Genomic DNA, 19,477 nt, shown 5'->3' with positions numbered 1-19,477 from the left:
CACTTACATCAATGGTCATGCCCATTGAGTTGGGTCAAGAACTGTAAAGCGGAAATGGGGAGTTTAAAGGTGGTCCTGGTGGCCATCAGTGGAGAGTGATGGCCACATGAGCCATACACCCCATAGGGGGGAGAATTGATTTTCTATGTTATATAATTTTGCTCATTGCACACACTTGTACTGGTTGGCAATGGGATTTTTTTTATCCTACATGCAATTTCGACACATTATAGGACTGTGTCTTGCAGAGAAGAAAATAAAATCACTGCAGTCAATATGTCTTACACTAGGTGGAGCTTAAGAGTAATGTTCTAATGAAAGTGTATTTTGCTTAGCACTAATCAAGGATTTACTTCTCAACAGCGCACCATGTGGACAGGAGTGGTATTACAAGTAAAAAATAAAAAATAAAATCGAAAGCACTATCAATTAATGAGTTTCCATGACCCATTAATCACGCAAGTAGAAGAGAAACACTTGGTACAATTTTATTTCTATCCCTTAAGCAATGCCTGCTGTTGGCTGCTTTCCCTCTGCAGGGCGTGATCCCACCACATCCCCTTTTGTTTAATTTCGTATCTGTTTGTGTGACATGAAACGTGCAGTTCTCCATAAGCCACCAATGACTATTCTATCACTTGCCTCTCGTGGCTGACATGACCTCGATAGGGACTCGGCCCACTCCGAGAATACAAAAATCCTGAGCCCCTCTGGACTGCATTTCAGAATCTTCATTCCTTTACTACATTTGCTTTGATGTTGATTGTATCTGGTTAAAGTTATGTAACAATTCACATAAAGCGTTCCGTGCGCTCGATACTCAAGTCTACCAAATGTGTGAAAATTGCTGCTGGGGCCAAAAACTGAAATCTTAATCCCGTAGAGGGATCACATAGAGAAGAGCGTTGTCCTCTGGACGGAACGCAGGCTTGGCCGGCTGCAGCGCTGGTATGAGGGAATGTATCGCAGCGCCCACGTCTGCCGTTCAGGAACAAGGCGAGCTGGTCTGGTGTAAACATGGATGAAGCCAACAGCGTCTGACACGCCGGCTATTTATACCCCACGTCTCACGAGTGACCTCATCCCCCAGTTATTTATTTTATTTGCAGGACATTTAGGCCTCTGAATTAAGACTGGCAGTGGTCTCCGATCATGTTTAACCCCTCAGATGCGGCGCTCAATAGTAAGTAACGCATCTGAGTGGTTTTAGAGGGAGGGAGCTCCCTCTCGCAACCCCACTGGTACCCCGCATGTGGCGCGCGGCACCGATGGTTTCTATGGCAGCCTGAGAGCCTAACAAAGGCCCCCAGGTCTGCCTCTAGTTGATGCCTGCTAGGCCAGGGGCATGGCCTAGCAGGTGCAGGTTTTACACCGACCGGCAATAATACACTGCAATACAGAAGTATTGCAGTGTATCATAATAGCGATCAAATGATCGCACAGTAAAGTCCCCTAGTGGGACTAAAAAAAAGTTTCAAAAAAGTTAAATACATTTTGAAATAAATAAATAAAAAGTCCCAAGTAAAAAAAAAATTAAAAACCCACTTTTTTCCCCTTATGAAAAAAAGTAAAAAGTTACTCATATTTGGTATCGCCGCAGCGGCCATAACGAACCCAACTATAAAACGATTACATTATTTAACCCTCATGGTGAACGCCGTAAAAAATAAAATAAAAAAAACCATGCCAGAATTGCTGTTCTGTTCATCCTACCTTAAAAAAAAATGTGATCAAAAGTGATCAAAAAGTCGCATGTACTCCAAAATGGTACCAATAAAAACTACAAGTCGTCCCGCAAACAAAAAGCCCTCATACAGCTGCATCGGCGGAAAAATAAAAAACATTACGGCTCTTAAAATATAGAAACACAAACAAATAATTTTGAAAAAAAGGGTTTTTACTGCGTAAAAGTAGAAAAACATACAAAAATGATATAAATTTGGTATCGCCGCAATCGTAACGACCCGCTGAATAAAGATATTATGTTATTTATACCACACGGTAAACAGCGTCAAATTAAGATGCAAAAAAGAATAGCAAAATGTCTGGTTTTTTTCCAGTACCCCACTAAAAAAGTTAATAAAAAGTTAACCAATAAATTATATGAACCCCAAAATGGTGCTATTAAAAAATACAACTTGAAAAAACTTTAAAAAAGTCTGGATACAGCTATGTCGATGGAAAAATAAAAAAGTTATAGCTCGTTGAATGCGGAGAAAAACAAACGTGAAAAATTGCTCAGTCATTAGGTTTAAAATACCTTCGGCATTAAGGGGTTAAGCATTGCTGTTTTTGGAAAAGCCGAGCGGCACCCAAGAATTGGTAATATCTTATTCAGCCAGGAACGGCTAAATGGGATATTAAAATACTTGACAGGAGTGCTGGGTGGCATCGGTGACATTTGGCAACATACCCGGTACTAACCGGATTAAAAAAAACATGGCTCGATTGGAGTGAATTGACCAGTGACAGGTGCGGTGCTGTTTTTGGATGAAAATCAAGAGGTTTTTCTTCTGGACAACACCTTTAAGGGGTCATGTGCAAAACTCGTGATACAAGGGAGTTAGTTTGGGATGTGGTCTACATAAGAGATAGTTGGCAACTCTGTGGAAAGTCAAGTCGCCAATGGTTTCTCTCCGGTTCAGTCCAGTCTGTATTCTGCAAACGGGATCCAAACAGGCAATCAATATTTATGCATTTCCAAGAAAAAATCCAAATTGCTCGAGATATATGGGACTTACAACCTCTGCAGGCGCTATATGTCACTGGTTTCGGACTCGTGTTGAAGCAACATTTTCCAGGTCATGTGTACAAAGTTGTATGAGGGTGGAGAATCCATCTAGAAGTCTGTGTAGATAAAAATCTGTCGTTTGTGAGAAGATGCTATAATCCTATGGAAGATACCTCTATCTTGGTAAATCCGAATTCCATTGGATACATGTATTTGTCTTCTTGTAGCCCCGACCCCCTTAGTAAATTCTGTAGACCATCATAACGTCGGAATGACCACCCAGAGATTCTTCTGGGGAGTCATACCAGACCCTGACGTGTAGAGGGGCCAAGCCACACATGGACCCATGAGGTCCAGCAGTGGACAACTAATCTACACTTCGCAGAAGAGAATGTCACACGGTACTGGATTATTTTATTTTTGAATATTTTTGAAAAATAACCTTAGTCCTTGTTTGCAATCCTAACAACAGAGCTTATGAATTATGATACAATTAAAAGTGGACACTCCTGTTATTCCCTCTGGTGGGCCCAAGCCCTGACTTGGTAATGGTACCCAGTCACAATAGGGTCCATGAGGGCCAGCAGTGGACAACCTATCTGAACCTTACAGTAGAGTAGATCTCCAATCGGTATACTCGTGATATTTCTTCTCTGATGGGACTAAACTACCCCAGTCCGGCACTAACCATCCATAGTACACGTGGCTACATGTCATAAAGTTGTCACAGGAAGTTTTCTGCTATACAATAGACTGCCTCTCCATGTTGCACAGACTTTTTTAAAGTCCCGCCCACTAGATCCAGAAAGCAGGACAGGATTATACATGAAATCATGTTGCTTCAGGATAAAAGGAGGTACATTGTAAGTTACACACTATCTGCGGGGGCTTGAGGAAGACTTGTAGGAAACAGGGATAAACCTACGTTACCCCATAGACGCCATGTGAAATCACGGTTTCCAATTTTTGCCTCCGCACGGCTCGAGTCATAGCTTGGCATTCATGCACCCGAGCCAAAGATTCAGTTCGCTGATCTGGTGCCCCCTTGGTATCTACCACCCAGGGCATCTGCCCCTCCATCCCCCACCTAGCTACGCCCCTGCTGCATACACAACATATATATAATATATACAGTGTCTCCGGCAGGGTGCTCCACCTATGACACAGCAGGACATGTAAGTGGAAACAGGCCGCGGTGCAGAATATGTAACCTCCCTGCTGGGCATGGACATAATTTAATAGCGTCATTTATTTCACATTAGGTTTTCTGACATGTTCTTCACGTCTACGATAAAATACAGCAAGAAAAAAAAGCCACTTGATAGATGTTCTGCTGTATTCAGGTTGGCAGAAGGTTTTCATGTAAATCCAATTTATTTTTGGCATTCGCATGGAGCGGTAACCTGAGCTGAGTACTGTATTTAGCATGAAGTTCTCCAAAATCCTGTACACAGCACCAACATTGGGAAAGTCCTACGAATGTTCTAGGGCTCAGATGAGGTCTCTACTGTTTTTGGTTTTTCCAATGTCACCAAAAGGTCGAAATCTTCGTATAAGGGCCACTTACAGGGTAACCAAGTAGGTTGATGTCTGAGGGAAGATAGGTAGATATCAAGAAATGCTTCCTGGGAAAAAAATATGAAAGTCTTAATCCTCACCTGGCCTCACCCTTAGGAGAGTTAATTTCCCATAGAGGTCCAAAATATCGAAACAGATCTTGAGTCAGTGCAGACGTGAGCGTACCGCGCCCTTATGTAATGTTCTTCCTGATGGTCTATGGGAGAGGTGGGTCGCCATTAGGTTTCTTACCCCCTCATGTCTTCTCGTTCTGGTTCTCTCAAACCTAGACTTTGGGCCCTGGGGACAAATGGGTTGACCTAAGCTTCGGTGAAGGTTGGCCACTTGTCCTTGACCCTTGCAGGACCTTCGGGATTCAGTGGGTTAGGGAATTGTTGGGGACCTTTAGTTTTTGGAGAGGGCTTGTGATAGACCACATCCATGTTCCATTCTCTCCTTAACTAATACGGTGTATCTGTTGTGATTCTTTCTTCCCCATGGATCACCGGTTTCAGGGACACTTTCCTAGACCTGTTACTTTAACCACATCATGCCCAGGATCGTGGTGAAGGGATTTACATGCTATTTTTGCCACATAATTTGCCTCGTCCCACACCACCACTTTTGGTAGATGAGGACATACTCTAAGACCCCCCCCCATACCCTAAGTAACTCAGGTTCGGCATGAGAATGTACAAGTGGTTTTCTTCCTTTTGTAGGAGAGTTGTTCTGAATTTCTTTTTCAGGCAGAATCGCTTGACTTTTCCTTAACTTTTTCCGTGAGACCATTCTGGAAGAGATCTGAGCAGATTGGTGGCCCTAGTTCACAAATTCTTGAGAAAGGTTCGAAGCTGGAAGGCAGGTTGTTGACTTTCATGGACATGCTATAGAACTAGATGTCTCTCTTGGTTTGGAGAGCTGTTTGGATATTTTTCTCGGGTAGTTGAAGTCTCATTCCTGTTGATTCACCCAAAGTCTAGTAGGAGTCATCCGTGACTAAAAACCACGAGTGATCGCGTGGTAGGACCACCTAAAAAATATCTAGTCTCCTCAACACAGAAAAATAGCGAGGAATAGGGGAGTCCATATGTCGTGACTCATATGCCATCTCAACACTCTGAAACTAAAACTCTAAAACTACTGAGCTGAAGGGTTAATACATCGTGTTTCTGATTGCTAAGTGTCTGTGGTCTGCAGAAGACCAGGCTCAATGGTGAAATTCCTCGGGTGGATGAGAAGTCATTAACTATAATGTCCCTTGTGGCTTAGGGTTTAATACATTTTATCCCTATGGTCTATTGTGGAGTGAAGGGGTAAATCGTAATAGACATGGTGGTCTAGGGTAATTAAGGGGTTATTGGTAATATCCCTTGTGGTCTAGGGTAGTGAAAGGGTTAATAGCAGCATCCCTAGTGGTCGTGTCAGTGAAGGCATTAATTCATACCTGGCATCCAAGCCCCACCATTATCTGTGACACTAACCAGAGTCTGATGGGGCCACCCCAGGCATGGGTTCCTTGGACTTAATCGAAAATCCGGCCCACTCAACGTGGATACAACCTCTCAGCTGTATGAGCAGCATCCGGTCAGGATGAGTTTTCGACCTCTAAATGTAGACAAGAATGTTTCCAGTCACTTACACCAAGCAGAGATCTTGATAATATGTGGAATTGGAAATAAACACTGGACAAGCCTTTATCATGAACTGTTGTAAGTAGAGGCGACTTCTCCATGGTTAACACTTGTCAATTACCAGCAGATGATTATGTTGTCCACCTTCTTAGCGCTTGGTCCTTCCACCTTTCCACCAGAAATGGAGACATTTGAGGTGGTAGAACGTCCGTGGCTCATATATTGGGCACATTATGTAGCTCACCCTACAGAGGTATCTTCAATGGCTTCCTAGCTCAAGACAATTCCCATATATTAAGTCCAGCCTCCTATCATCTTGGAGATTTCTTCTATTCCTAGACCCCAATATTGAACCCGAGCAATGGGTGGGATCTGCTTTCCCTCTAAAGAGACCTTCATTGGCATAGAGATCCTGTTCCTCATGGTTCTGGCTCTTGGCTTCAGCTTCTTCTAGTTTGGACCTGGTATTTTCCGGCCAGATTGTAGAATTTGTGTTTTTTTCGCTGATCCTCTTCACCCCTGAGAAGTTCTTCTTTTCTTTCTCGGAGTCAACTCCCACGGCTGAGCAGCTCTTAAATCCGTTCACACTTCAACTCCTGATTATAACCTGGCGAGGAGCTGCCCCACCGTGAAGAAACCAATAATAATAATATTACACATCAGCAATAAGAGGGAGGAAGACGATGGACAATGCCGATCCTGCTTTTCTTGCTTCTTCTCAATATTTGGCACCAGTTACAGAAGTATAACTTGTTATGTGTCTCAGGTGCCTGATAAGAAGTGAAAAGGTTATCGATATGCCATAATATCACCACACATCTTCTGAAATACTCTGTGCTGCTTATGCCATTTTCACAATATGACTTCTTACTCCCTTCACCACTTTCCACTCTCACCAACTTTATCATGACTCTGCCCCCGTCCTCAATAACATAATGTCCTGAATCAACAGGTCACTGCCTCCCACAAGATCAGCACATCCCTCTCCTGAAACACTCTGTGCAGCTTTTTCCCCTTTCACTGTATGACATCTCATACTGCCCCCACCACTTCTCCTTTCCATGTTATGACTCTGTCCCTGTCCTCAATAACACTCCACTCCTCTCCTGAAATACTCTGTGTGGCTGGGGACTCTTTTCCTTCCACTATGTAACCCTTCGTCTGTGACCTACCACAGCACATCCATCTCCTGAAATACTATGTGCTGCTGAGGACCCTTTTTCTTATACTATATAACTCTGGGTCTGAGACCTTTTACAAGATCAGCACACTCCTCCTCTGAAATACTCTGTGCTGCTGAGGACCAATTTTCTTACACTATATAACCCAGGGTCTGAGACCTTTAATAAGATCAGCTCATCTCTCCTGAAATACTCTGTGCTGCTGAGGACCCTTTTTCTTACACTATATAACCCTCAGTCTGAGACCTTTTACAAGATCAGCACACTCCTCTCCTGAAATACTCTGTGCTGCTGAGGACCCTTTTTCTTACAATATATAACCCTCAGTCTGAGACCTTTTACAAGATCAGCACGCTCCTCTCCTGAAATACTCTGTGCTGCTGAGGACCCTTTTTCTTACAATATATAACCCTCAGTCTGAGACCTTTTACAAGATCAGCACACTCCTCTCCTGAAATACTTTGTGCTGCTGAGGACCCTTTTTCTTACAATATATAACCCTCAGTCTGAGACCTTTTACAAGATCATCACAGTCCTCTCCTGAAATGCTCCATGGCTACAGATCTGTAATGTATTTTGTAGCGGAGCTGCGTTGGTGGTCACCCAGACAAGGAGACAAGTGGTTGCTCGGCAATGCAGGTTTCCACACCTACAGAATACACTATGGGCTGTACAATAAATGTAGACGTTGTAAAGGTTTATAATATCTGCAGTACATAAGTTGCATATAGCGCTGTGGAATAGAGTTTTGGGGCTATGGAAACCTCAAAACCAAAGGGGGACAGCATTCAATAGAGGACCCCAGTCCTGAATGTCTCCGTGACATGCCAGAAGAAACCAGAGCTTTACTTAAAGGGGTTGTTTAAGTGGCTGCTTTCTTCTAAAATCAGTGCCTTACCTGTCCACAGGTTGTGTTTGGTATTGCAACTCAACTCTATTGAAGTAAATAAGTTGCAATACCCCACATAGTCAAACATCTTACGAAATCATACAAGGATCACATTAGGTCATGGTGGGAGGTCCAGACCATTGAGACATATCTGAAGAATAACATCGTCCCTAGAGGGCTTAGAATTTCACTTACTCCTGCGGTTAGGCTACGCTCAGTGGATCTACTCAAGAGATGGGAGAAAGAATCGATTGATTCATCTCTCAGATTCATGGGTATTTTATTGGATGAGGAAAAGAGCTTGCTGCTACGCAGCTCTAAGGATCTTAGGGACGGTATTGAACTGGCCCAGAAGTTCTCTGGTACTGCAGACTTTGAAAGAAGAGAAACTACTCTTCAGCAAACTATAGAAAAATTTACTGCACATATCAAGGAACGCAAGCATTTCCAATACGTCCGTGATACGAATGATTTTAAGGAGGGTAGAATTTTTGAGTTTGGCCTGAAACAACTGGGGCATCAGGAGTTAGAGACCGAGCTATCTTCTTCTGAACCAGATCTATCAGACACGGATACTCAGAGGTATCCTCTCAGGACAGCCCGTAATAATAGAACCCAGGGTAAAACCTTCTCACGTGGTACCCCAAGAGGGAGAACTAGGGGAAGAGCCCCCACCAGGGACGGTTTTTTAGGCAAGAGCCACCCCATTCTCGACTACCTCCACAGGGACCCCAGGGACATCTAATGATGGGTTTCCCAGGTCTGGATGACGAAATGCAAATTATCAATGTGTCTGGGAGAACTCTATCGCACTGGGAGACTGTTGTTCTCAAAAAGGGTCTCTCGTTTATCCCCACTAATCGATTTGATCTCTTTTCCTGGGTTAAGGATCTGAATTTATTCATTAGAAAACTGAAGTGGAGGAAGTTCTTCTGTACCCATGATAGGAGACAATGTGCTGAACTGGGCATTCAGGAGGAAGATCTTGCAAATGTCAGGGTACTGCAGGAACTATTGGATGAGGGGCAGCGAGGAGTGGGTGAGGGCCCCTTCACTGATCTGAGGGCTCCCTCATCCACTAATCCTCCAATCAATGATAACACTCTGTTGGATGTTTTTCTCACGGTTGTCACTAATCAACTGCAGAAACTAGAGGCAGATAAATATTTACATTACAATTTATCACGGGATGAAACACTGGCACTCAAGGCATTGGAGAATGACACGGAGATCATAATTAAGCCCTCTGATAAGGGGGGTAATGTTGTTGTGATGGGCCGTGTGCAGTATGTCACCATGTGTCACAACATCTTGAAGGACAGACTGTGCTACAGCATCCTGACTGCCAATCCTACAGTTAAATATATGGCGGAACTCAAAGAGATTGTGGGGGAGGCCAAACAGGCTAAGATCATTGATGCGCGAGAGTTGTCATTCATTGTGGGGCAATGTCCACAGATAGCCACCTTCTATAGTCTTCCCAAGATTCACAAGGGTCTCAGTCCATTAAAAGGAAGACCCATTGTCTCTGGGATCGATAGTGTGTCTCAGAACGCTAGTATTTATTTGGATAGGATTTTGAGGCCCTTTGTGACGGCACTCCCGTCCTATGTGCGTGACACAATGGAGGTCCTTAGGAAGCTTGAGGGGATTAAGGTTGAATCTAATGTTCGTTTGGCCAGTCTGGATGTAGAGGCCCTTTACAGCTCCATCCCCCATTCTTTGGGATGTGGTGCTGTGGAGTATTTCCTCAATGAGAGAGGGGCTCAGTTTGGGGCGCATAATCAGTTTGTGCTTATCTTGTTGCGTTTTGTACTGGAGCACAACTTCTTCATTTTCGAACAAAGATTCTTTCACCAGCTCAGGGGGGTTGCCATGGGTAGCCCTTGTGCTCCTACCTATGCCAATCTTTATCTGGGCTGGTGGGAGAGAGAGTTTGTGTTTTGCGATAAAATGGAGAGATATGTTTCTTCCATTTTATTATGGTTAAGATTTATTGATGACATTTTCATTCTGTGGTCGGGTACCACAGCAGAATTTGGTGAATTTGTCTCAATTCTGAACATTAATGACCTGGGTCTTTACTTCACCTCGGAAATCAAGGATAATCATATTACATTCCTTGACATCCAAATAGAGAAGACTAACCAGGGACATATCCAGACACAAATCTTTAGGAAAAGTACTGCCACTAACAGCCTTCTCAGATGGGACAGCTGTCACCCTAGACCCCTGAAAATGGGCATCCCAAAGGGTCAGTATATTAGAGCTAGGCGTAATTGTACCACACTGTCAGATTTTCAAAGGTCGGCCAATAGTCTTAGAAAGAGATTTGAGCATAAAGGGTATCCCAGTGGCGTTTTAAAAACGGCATATCAACACGCCATTACATCGAATAGGGAATCCCTATTGAACCCTAAAATGCCTCTTGAAAAGGATAATGCCATGAGGATAATTGGTACCTATGACGTTGCACATTCTGAGGTTAGAAAGATACTTACCTCATACTGGGACATCCTTAAAGCAGACCCGGATGTTGGGGGCTTAGTTGGGGACCGTCCTCTGATCACTTTTCGGAGGGGCCGCAATCTTAAGGACAGATTGGTGCACAGTCATCTGAAGATGCCTGCTGCTGCCACTACATGGCTTTCTACCACAGTTACTGGGTCCTTCCAGTGCGGTAGATGTAAAGCATGTAGCTCTGTTTGGAAAAGTAAAACATTCAAGAGTACTGTAACAGGAGTCATCTTTTCCAACAGGTCATTTATCAACTGCCTTACCAAGGGGGTGGTGTACCTGATTACGTGCCAATGTGGTATGCAATATGTTGGCAAAACAATAAGGGAGTTCAGACGCAGAATTCGGGATCATATCTGTGACATTCAGAAGAAAGCTGACACCCCTGTTTCTCGACATGTATGGGACAACCACAAGGGAGACCCATCCTCTATCAGGTTCCAAGGTATGGAACATGTCAATGCTCCTGCCAGAGGAGGCAATTGGGATAGACGTATTTTACAGAAGGAGGCACAGTGGATCTTCAGGATGCAAACCATCAAACCACTGGGCCTCAATGAGTCTATATCCTATCTTCCTTTCCTTTAATATGCTCTGCCAATTTAGTATATACTGGCGCTGACCTCTCTCTGACATCTTTGTGCCATTAGATTTGTTTCCCTATGTCATCTTTGTATGTTTCGTTTAATAATGGATCTGATGATCCTATTGTTGTCTAATATTTGCCGTTGATACGCAATTGGGCTGATTTGTGTGCAGTGATGTGCTCATTGGATTTCCTATGTCGCATACATGGCGCCTATTCCAGCCGTGGTATCGGCTTTGTATGTTTTGGCCACCCTGAGTTCCCCCTTGTTACCAGCGATGCTTAATGCATCTTTCTTATTGGCTGCGTGGTTACTATGGAGCTGCCCCGTGTGGGGGCGTGGGTTTCAACACGCCTTACTCCCTCATTGGACAGCCCGATACTACGCAACGCCTCTATGGGTGGGGCTTGTGTTGATAAAACTTCCGAGTTTCCCCGGCGCGCATTAGACCACTATCAGATGTCTCATATGCGTCGTTACACCTAACGAACAGCTGAATATCAGCTGACAGGCTCTTTCTTAACTCTACGTTAATAATTCAGGCAACTCGTACCCCTGAGGACGCTCCCCTACATGGTGCAGAAACGCGTTGGGAGTGTGCCTGCTAACTAATCTGTGGCAATCAGATCTTATCATTATTTGCTAAGCATTCTGAACTGGTTTCTGTGACAATTCACCTTGACTCAGTCAGGCATCCATGAATGGGTGCGTGCTGACTGTCTCTCTTGTCTCACATACAATTCAGTCTGCGTTTTTTGATCTGGTTGCCAACGCCTGTACCTGGATCTTTTGGCACGTTGTGCCCTACCAATTTTAATATAATTTGATAAATAAAGAATCATTTTAAACGTTTATACAGGCAGAAATTCTACATCTTAGTAATTTAAACGTATACCTTTTCACTGTTACTCCTTGGAATATCTCAATACCCCACATAGCCTGCGAACAGGTGTGGCGCTGTATGTTTTTTGGAAGAAAGCAGCCATTTTTTTCTAATTCTGGACAATCCCAATACTGGGACCACTACCAATCTGGAAAAGGAAGGGTCCAAGGTCCCTTTGTCTAATCTGCTACAAGCCAAACCCTGTGTACAGAGGCGGACACAGTCTGCAAGGGGGCCCGGTGCTTCTCCATGTGCTTATCATAGAGCACCCCCATTATGTCTCTCTAACAATCCGCCAGGAATTCTCAACTTTGAAATTCATTGACTCAGTCCCAACATACAATATAACAGACAGTAAGAAGCTGCTGATGTGGGCCCCTTCACCTACTGGGCCCCTGTGGAGCTGCACTGGTAGCCCCTATGGTGCGTCCGGCCCTGGTTGTCTAGGCCATCACACTATGAAGTATCCACAGTGTTCAACTAGCGCTGCAGTCCAATCTAAGGATCGGTGGGAGTCCCGGCAGTTGGATCGGCACCGATCAGTTAGTGATGTCATATCCTAAATCATCACTCACTATGTCAGAAAAGCCCCTTTAGCAGTCCTGGTCCTGTCTATACATCATTTTCTCATATCTCCATTTAACTTATTATATTCGATTCGTCTTTAAACTTTGAGACTCTCGGTCTTGTTGGAATAAAAGAGACCAACAGGAAATTCGAAGAAACATTCCTCACTAATCTTCCTGGGAACTCTGGGACTTCACTCCCTATACACATATTAGCTTAAAAAAAAGTGCAAAGCTCCTCATGAAATGGAAATTGAAAATCCATGAAAACCTCGTTCTCTCACCAGATACCTCAAACCACAAGCATCACGCCGACTCGCCAAACAGCTGAGAGAAAGAAAGACGAAATCCATGAGCGGACAAATATTACTATATGGAAATGACATAACATAAGATACAATGTAACTACATGTATGTATATATAAATATATATTTACTTAAAGGGGAGATTCAGAGAGAATTAATATCAATAATACTGATAACGTCATTATTCCTAAGGGATATGGGGAACAGGGGAAGTCAGGTTGGTTAATAGGTTTTACTAAATATTGTATTTCATCCTGATTGTCCCTTTTGTCATGTCTCAGGGTGGAGCACAGATTTCATGTTCTCCTTTCTGTTGGAGGAGCTTTCTCCTGTGCTCTGTCTCGCCCCTTGCTGAGTGTCATACTTTACATGTGCTGTTAAGAGGGGTCGGGGAAGGAACGAGTTGGGAATGTTCTAGGGATAAAGCCTAGTAAATGTAATTTTTCACCATCGGTACAGACCCCAGGACTGAGGTACAAAGTACTTTTCCCAGGCTTATTAACTTAGTCATTTTAGTTTAGAAGGCTTCCGCAAAATGTCACTCTCTAGGGCTAGTGGTCTTACAGGAAGGGTCATTAGAAGGCAGTCCAGATTATAAGAAGGGCAAAAGAGGCATATCCCCAGTGGCCTCGACCACCTAGAGTCCTACACCACACATGGGATTTTGAAAGAGGTCACCCATGTCAGAGCTTTCATGCCACATCTGTCTAGCCCATGTAAATCCAGTGGCCAACACTGTTGCAAGGGAAGGGCCCTCACCACTCTTTTCTTTTCCTTACATTTCCATGTCTGGTTGGCACCGTATATATATATATATATTTACATATACTGAGCTCTTTAGTCCAGAGATCATTGTTCTTTTTGTTTATATATTATATGAGCTCTGTATGGTGGTATTATATGAGCACTGTATGTTGGTATTATATGAGCATTGTATGGTGGTATTATATGATCACTGTATGGTGGTATTATATGATCACTGTATGGTGGTATTATGTGAGCACTGTATGGTGGTATTATATGAGCACTGTATGTTGGTATTATATGAGCATTGTATGGTGGTATTATATGAACACTGTATGGTGGTATTATATGAGCACTGTATGGTGGTATTATATGAGCACTGTATGGTGGTATTATATGATCACTGTATGGTGGTATTATATGAGCAATGTATGGTGGTATTATGTGAGCACTGTATGGTGGTATTATATGATCACTGTATGGTGGTATTATATGATCACTGTATGGTGGTATTATATGGTCACTGTATGGTGGTATTATATGATCACTGTATGGTGGTATTATATGATCACTGTATGGTGGTATTATATGATCACTGTATGGTGGTATTATATGAGCACTGTATGGTGGTATTATATGATCACTGTATGGTGGTATTATATGATCACTGTATGGTGGTATTATATGATCACTGTATGGTGGTATTATATGAGCACTGTCTGGTGGTATTATATGAGCTCTGTCTGGTGGTATTATGTGAGCACTGTCTGGTGGTATTATGTGAGCGTTGTATGGTGGTATTATGTGAGCACTGTCTGGTGGTATTATATGAGCACTGTATGTTGGTATTATATGAGCATTGTATGGTGGTATTATATGATCACTGTATGGTGGTATTATATGAGCTCTGTACGGTGGTATTATATGATCACTGTATGGTGGTATTATATGAGCACTGTATGGTGGTATTATATGAGCACTGTATGGTGGTATTATATGATCACTGTATGGTGGTATTATATGATCACTGTATGGTGGTATTATATGATCACTGTATGTTGGTATTATATGAGCTCTGTATGGTGGTATTATATGAGCACTGTATGGTGGTATATGAGCTCTGTACGGTGGTATTATATGATCACTGTATGGTGGTATTATATGAGCTCTGTATGGTGGTATTATATGAGCACTGTATGTTGGTATTATATGAGCATTGTATGGTGGTATTATATGATCACTGTATGGTGGTATTATATGATCACTGTATGGTGGTATTATATGAGCAATGTATGGTGGTATTATATGAGCACTGTATGTTGGTATTATATGAGCATTGTATGGTGGTATTATATGATCACTGTATGGTGGTATTATATGATCACTGTATGGTGGTATTATATGATCACTGTATGGTGGTATTATATGAGCTCTGTATGGTGGTATTATATGAGCACTGCATGTTGGTATTATATGAGCATTGTATGGTGGTATTATATGATCACTGTATGGTGGTATTATATGATCACTGTATGGTGGTATTATATGAGCACTGTATGGTGGTATTATATGAGCTCTGTATGGTGGTATTATATGAGCACTGTATGGTGGTATTATATGAGCACTGTATGGTGGTATTATATGAGCACTGTATGGTGGTATTATATGAGCTCTGTATGGTGGTATTATATGAGCACTGTATGGTGATATTATTTGAGCACTGTATGGTGGTATTATTTATGCACTGTATGGTGGTATTATATGAGCACTCTATGGTGGTATTATGTGAGCACTGTATGGTGGTGTTATTTAAGCACTGTATGGTGGTATTATATGAGCACTGTATGGTGGTATTATATGAGCACTGTATGGTGGTATTATGTGAGCACTGTATGGTGGTATTATTTATGCACTGTATGGTGGTATTATATGAGCGTTGTATGGTGGTATTATATGAGCTCTGTATGGTGGTATTATATGAGCTCTGTATGGTGGTATTATATGAGCACTGTATGGTGGTATTATATGAGCACTGTATGGTGGTATTATATGAGCACTGCATGGTGGTATTATATGAGCACTGTATGGTGGTATTATATTAGCTCTGTATAGTGGTATTATATGAGCACTGTATGGTGGTATTATATGAGCTCTGTATGGTGGTATTATATGAGCTCTGTATGGTGGTATTATATGAGCACTGTATGGTGGTATTATATGAGCACTGTATGGTGGTATTATATGTGCACTGTATGGTGGTATTATATGAGCTCTGTATGGTGGTATTATATGAGCTCTGTATGGTGGTATTATATGAGCTCTGTATGGTGGTATTATATGAGCACTGTATGGTGGTTTTATATGAGCACTGTCTGGTGGTATTATATGAGCTCTGTATGGTGGTATTATATGAGCGCTGTATGGTGGTATTATATGAGCACTGTATGGTGGTATTATATGTGCACTGTATGGTGGTATTATATGAGTTCTGTATGGTGGTATTATATGAGCACTGTATGGTGGTCTTATGTGAGCACTGTCTGGTGGTATTATATGAGCTCTGTATGGTGGTATTATATGAGCTCTGTATGGTGGTATTATATGAGCTCTGTATGGTGGTATTATATGAGCTCTGTATGATGGTATTATATGAGCTCTGTATGGTGGCATTATATGAGCTCTGTATGGTGGTATTATATGAGCACTGTATGGTGGTATTATATGAGCTCTGTATGGTGGTATTATATGAGCGCTGTATGGTGGTATTATATGAGCACTGTATGGTGGTATTATATGTGCACTGTATGGTGGTATTATATGAGCTCTGTATGGTGGTGTTATATGAGCACTGTATGGTGGTCTTATGTGAGCACTGTCTGGTGGTATTATATGAGCTCTGTATGGTGGTATTATATGAGCTCTGTATGGTGGTATTATATGAGCTCTGTATGGTGGTATTATATGAGCTCTGTATGATGGTATTATATGAGCTCTGTATGGTGGCATTATATGAGCTCTGTATGGTGGTATTATATGAGCACTGTATGGTGGTATTATATGAGCTCTGTATGGTGGTATTATTTGAGCACTGAATGATGGTATTATTTGAGCACTGTGTGGTGGTATTATTTGAGCACTGAATGGTGGTATTATTTGAGCACTGTATGTGGTATTTAGACATTGTCTGGCACTGCTTCTTAGGCATCGTACAGCATATGTTTGTCTCATTTGGCGCACACTTCTACCAACGCAAAGAAGAAACATTGTTCTTGTTGGTAAAAGTTGATAAATATGGTGCTCAGAACAGTCAATTAATCCACATCAGTCACACCCCAGACCTGGCAAAGCGGCAACTCCTCTAATGTGTTCTTGCTACTTTATTTCTTTTCTATAGTCCTGCACAATTTTGTGGTTTCAGAGATGAAATATCTCTGCATTCCCTAATATAATATAGTTACCCCTAATTATTTGTATTTTTGGAGGTGTCATTTTTTCACCAGGAATTGCACAATCTAAAAAAAAAAATACATTATAGAGCTCAGGGGGGGGGGGGGGGGGTTGATGATATGTCTGTTGACTGTTTCCAATAACAACCAGGAGAATTGGGAATTCAGCCCAATGCAGGCCATAACTCAAGATCGGCACAAATAAACGACTCAACTTTTTATCTATCTATCTATCTATCTATCTATCTATCTATCTATCTATCTATCTATCTATCTATCTATCTATCTATCTATCTATCTATCTATCTATCTATCTATCTATCTATCTATTATCTATCTATCTATCTATCTCATATCTATCTATCTATCTATCTCATATCTATCTATCTATCTATCTATCTATCTATCTATCTATCTATCTATCTATCTATCTATCTATCTATCTATCTATCTCATATCTATCTATCTCATATCTATCTATCTATCTCATATCTATCTATCTATCTATCTATCTATCTATCTATCTATCTATCTATCTATCTATCTATCTATCTATCTATCTATCTATCTATCTATCTATCTATCTATCTATCTATCTATCTATCTATCTATCTAATATCTATCTATCTATCTCTCTCATATCTATCTATCTATCTATCTATCTATCTATCTATCTATCTATTATCTATCTATCTATCTATCTATCTATCTATCTATCTATCTATCTATCTATCTATCTATCTATCTATCTATCTATCTATCTATCTCATATCTATCTATCTATCTCATATCTATCTCATATCTATCTATCTATCTATCTATCTATCTATCTATCTATCTATCTATCTATCTATCTATCTATCTATCTATCTATCTATCTATCTATCTATCTAATATCTATCTATCTATCTCATATCTATCTATCTATCTATCTATCTATCTATCTATCTATCTATCTATCTATCTATCTATCTATCTATCTATCTATCTATCTATCTATCTCATATCTATCTATCTATCTATCTATCTATCTATCTATCTATCTATCTATCTATCTATCTATCTATCTATCTCATATCTATCTATCTATCTATCTATCTATCTATCTATCTATCTATCTATCTATCTATCTATCTATCTATCTATCTATCTAATCTATCTATCTATCTATCTATCTATCTATCTATCTATCTATCTATCTATCTATCTATCTATCTATCTATCTATCTATCTATCTATCTATCATCTCATATCTTTCTTTCTTTTTCTTTCTTTCTTTCTTTCTTTCTTTCTTTCTTTCTTTCTTTCTTTCTTTCTTTCTTTCTTTCTTTCTTTCTTTCTTTCTTTCTTTCTTTCTTTCTTTCTTTCTTTCTCCTGGCACTTCAGCCAGCATGTATAAATTCAGTTTAACATTATACTATTCTAACCCCCTCTACATTCCCTCTTTACTACTCTAGAAATTGGAAGTTCATGAAGTTAAAGTTAAGTCAATATTTTTATTCCAAACGCTCATTTTTATAAATGTTTGGATGAACATTTAATCTTTTCGCCTTGTTACAAGCTCAATTATTACACGCCTCACACTTTCACGTCCTCCTGACATCTACCTCGAGACCTTAGATGTCAGTCGGATAAATATTTGACTGAAAATGTTCCATTCTATGAGGGATTACGGGGAGTAAAGACTGACATGAGCTTCTTCCTACATCTTGTTTGCAAACATCTTGGCCCAAAGTCTTTGGCTCCACCAGATATTTGCTTTTCGAATGTACTAAAGTCTTGTTTTTGTGGTTTGGCCCTGAAATTTTTTGAAAAATGGTCGAATGTCTTCGGATCTAGAAAGACAATAGATATTTTTTTTTTACTTTCTATCCAACCGTAGTGTCCCGGAATAAACCCACAAAGGTGATTTGAGGAGCACGTGACTCTCACAAGATCTCACTATTATGTCGGGGTCTTTTCTGGTTATGATTAGTCGACTACTTATTTCATTGCTCAGGTAATTTTCTTGCAGAGAAACAGATGGACCCTGCCTTCCATAATAGGGGTAACAGCAAGATTTTACTGACATTAGCACTTATATCAGGTCCTTGGAGAACAAAGAGGACTTGGCTTGGTTTGTCGTAACCCGCCCACTCCAAGGCTCTTCGAAGAGCTCAATCTTGCAGCTGTACAAGCAAAAAAAAAGAACAAGATTGTTACTCAGATCCATAGAAGTAAAGTCCACACTGTAACCAAGGGGGAAAAAATATTTTTCTGGTGAATATTACAGAATTTCAGCTTCTCGGCACTGATACGACGGGTGCCAAAAAATCAATTTTCTCGAATTGCGAGGCATCTGGAAGAAGGTGCGCGGGATAATGTTTACTGTTGACTTATGCCTCGATATTATTAGTTAGGAAATCATTTAGGTCACATTTGTTTCATTTTATACTGAGT

The 19,477-nt window shown here is 41.1% G+C and overlaps 1 protein-coding gene across 1 annotated transcript in view; it reads left to right on the top strand.

Moving 5' to 3' along the window:
• SCARA5 (scavenger receptor class A member 5) overlaps window positions 1–19,477 on the top strand; it is a 386,619-nt gene that overhangs the window by 16,685 nt on the left and 350,457 nt on the right. The window lies entirely within an intron of this gene.

Source organism: Rhinoderma darwinii, chromosome 4, assembly GCF_050947455.1.
Source record: "Rhinoderma darwinii isolate aRhiDar2 chromosome 4, aRhiDar2.hap1, whole genome shotgun sequence".
Taxonomy (NCBI): Eukaryota; Metazoa; Chordata; class Amphibia; order Anura; family Rhinodermatidae; genus Rhinoderma; species Rhinoderma darwinii.
Note: the sequence above shows the minus strand (reverse complement) of the source record. Positions and strands in the feature narration are given on the sequence as shown.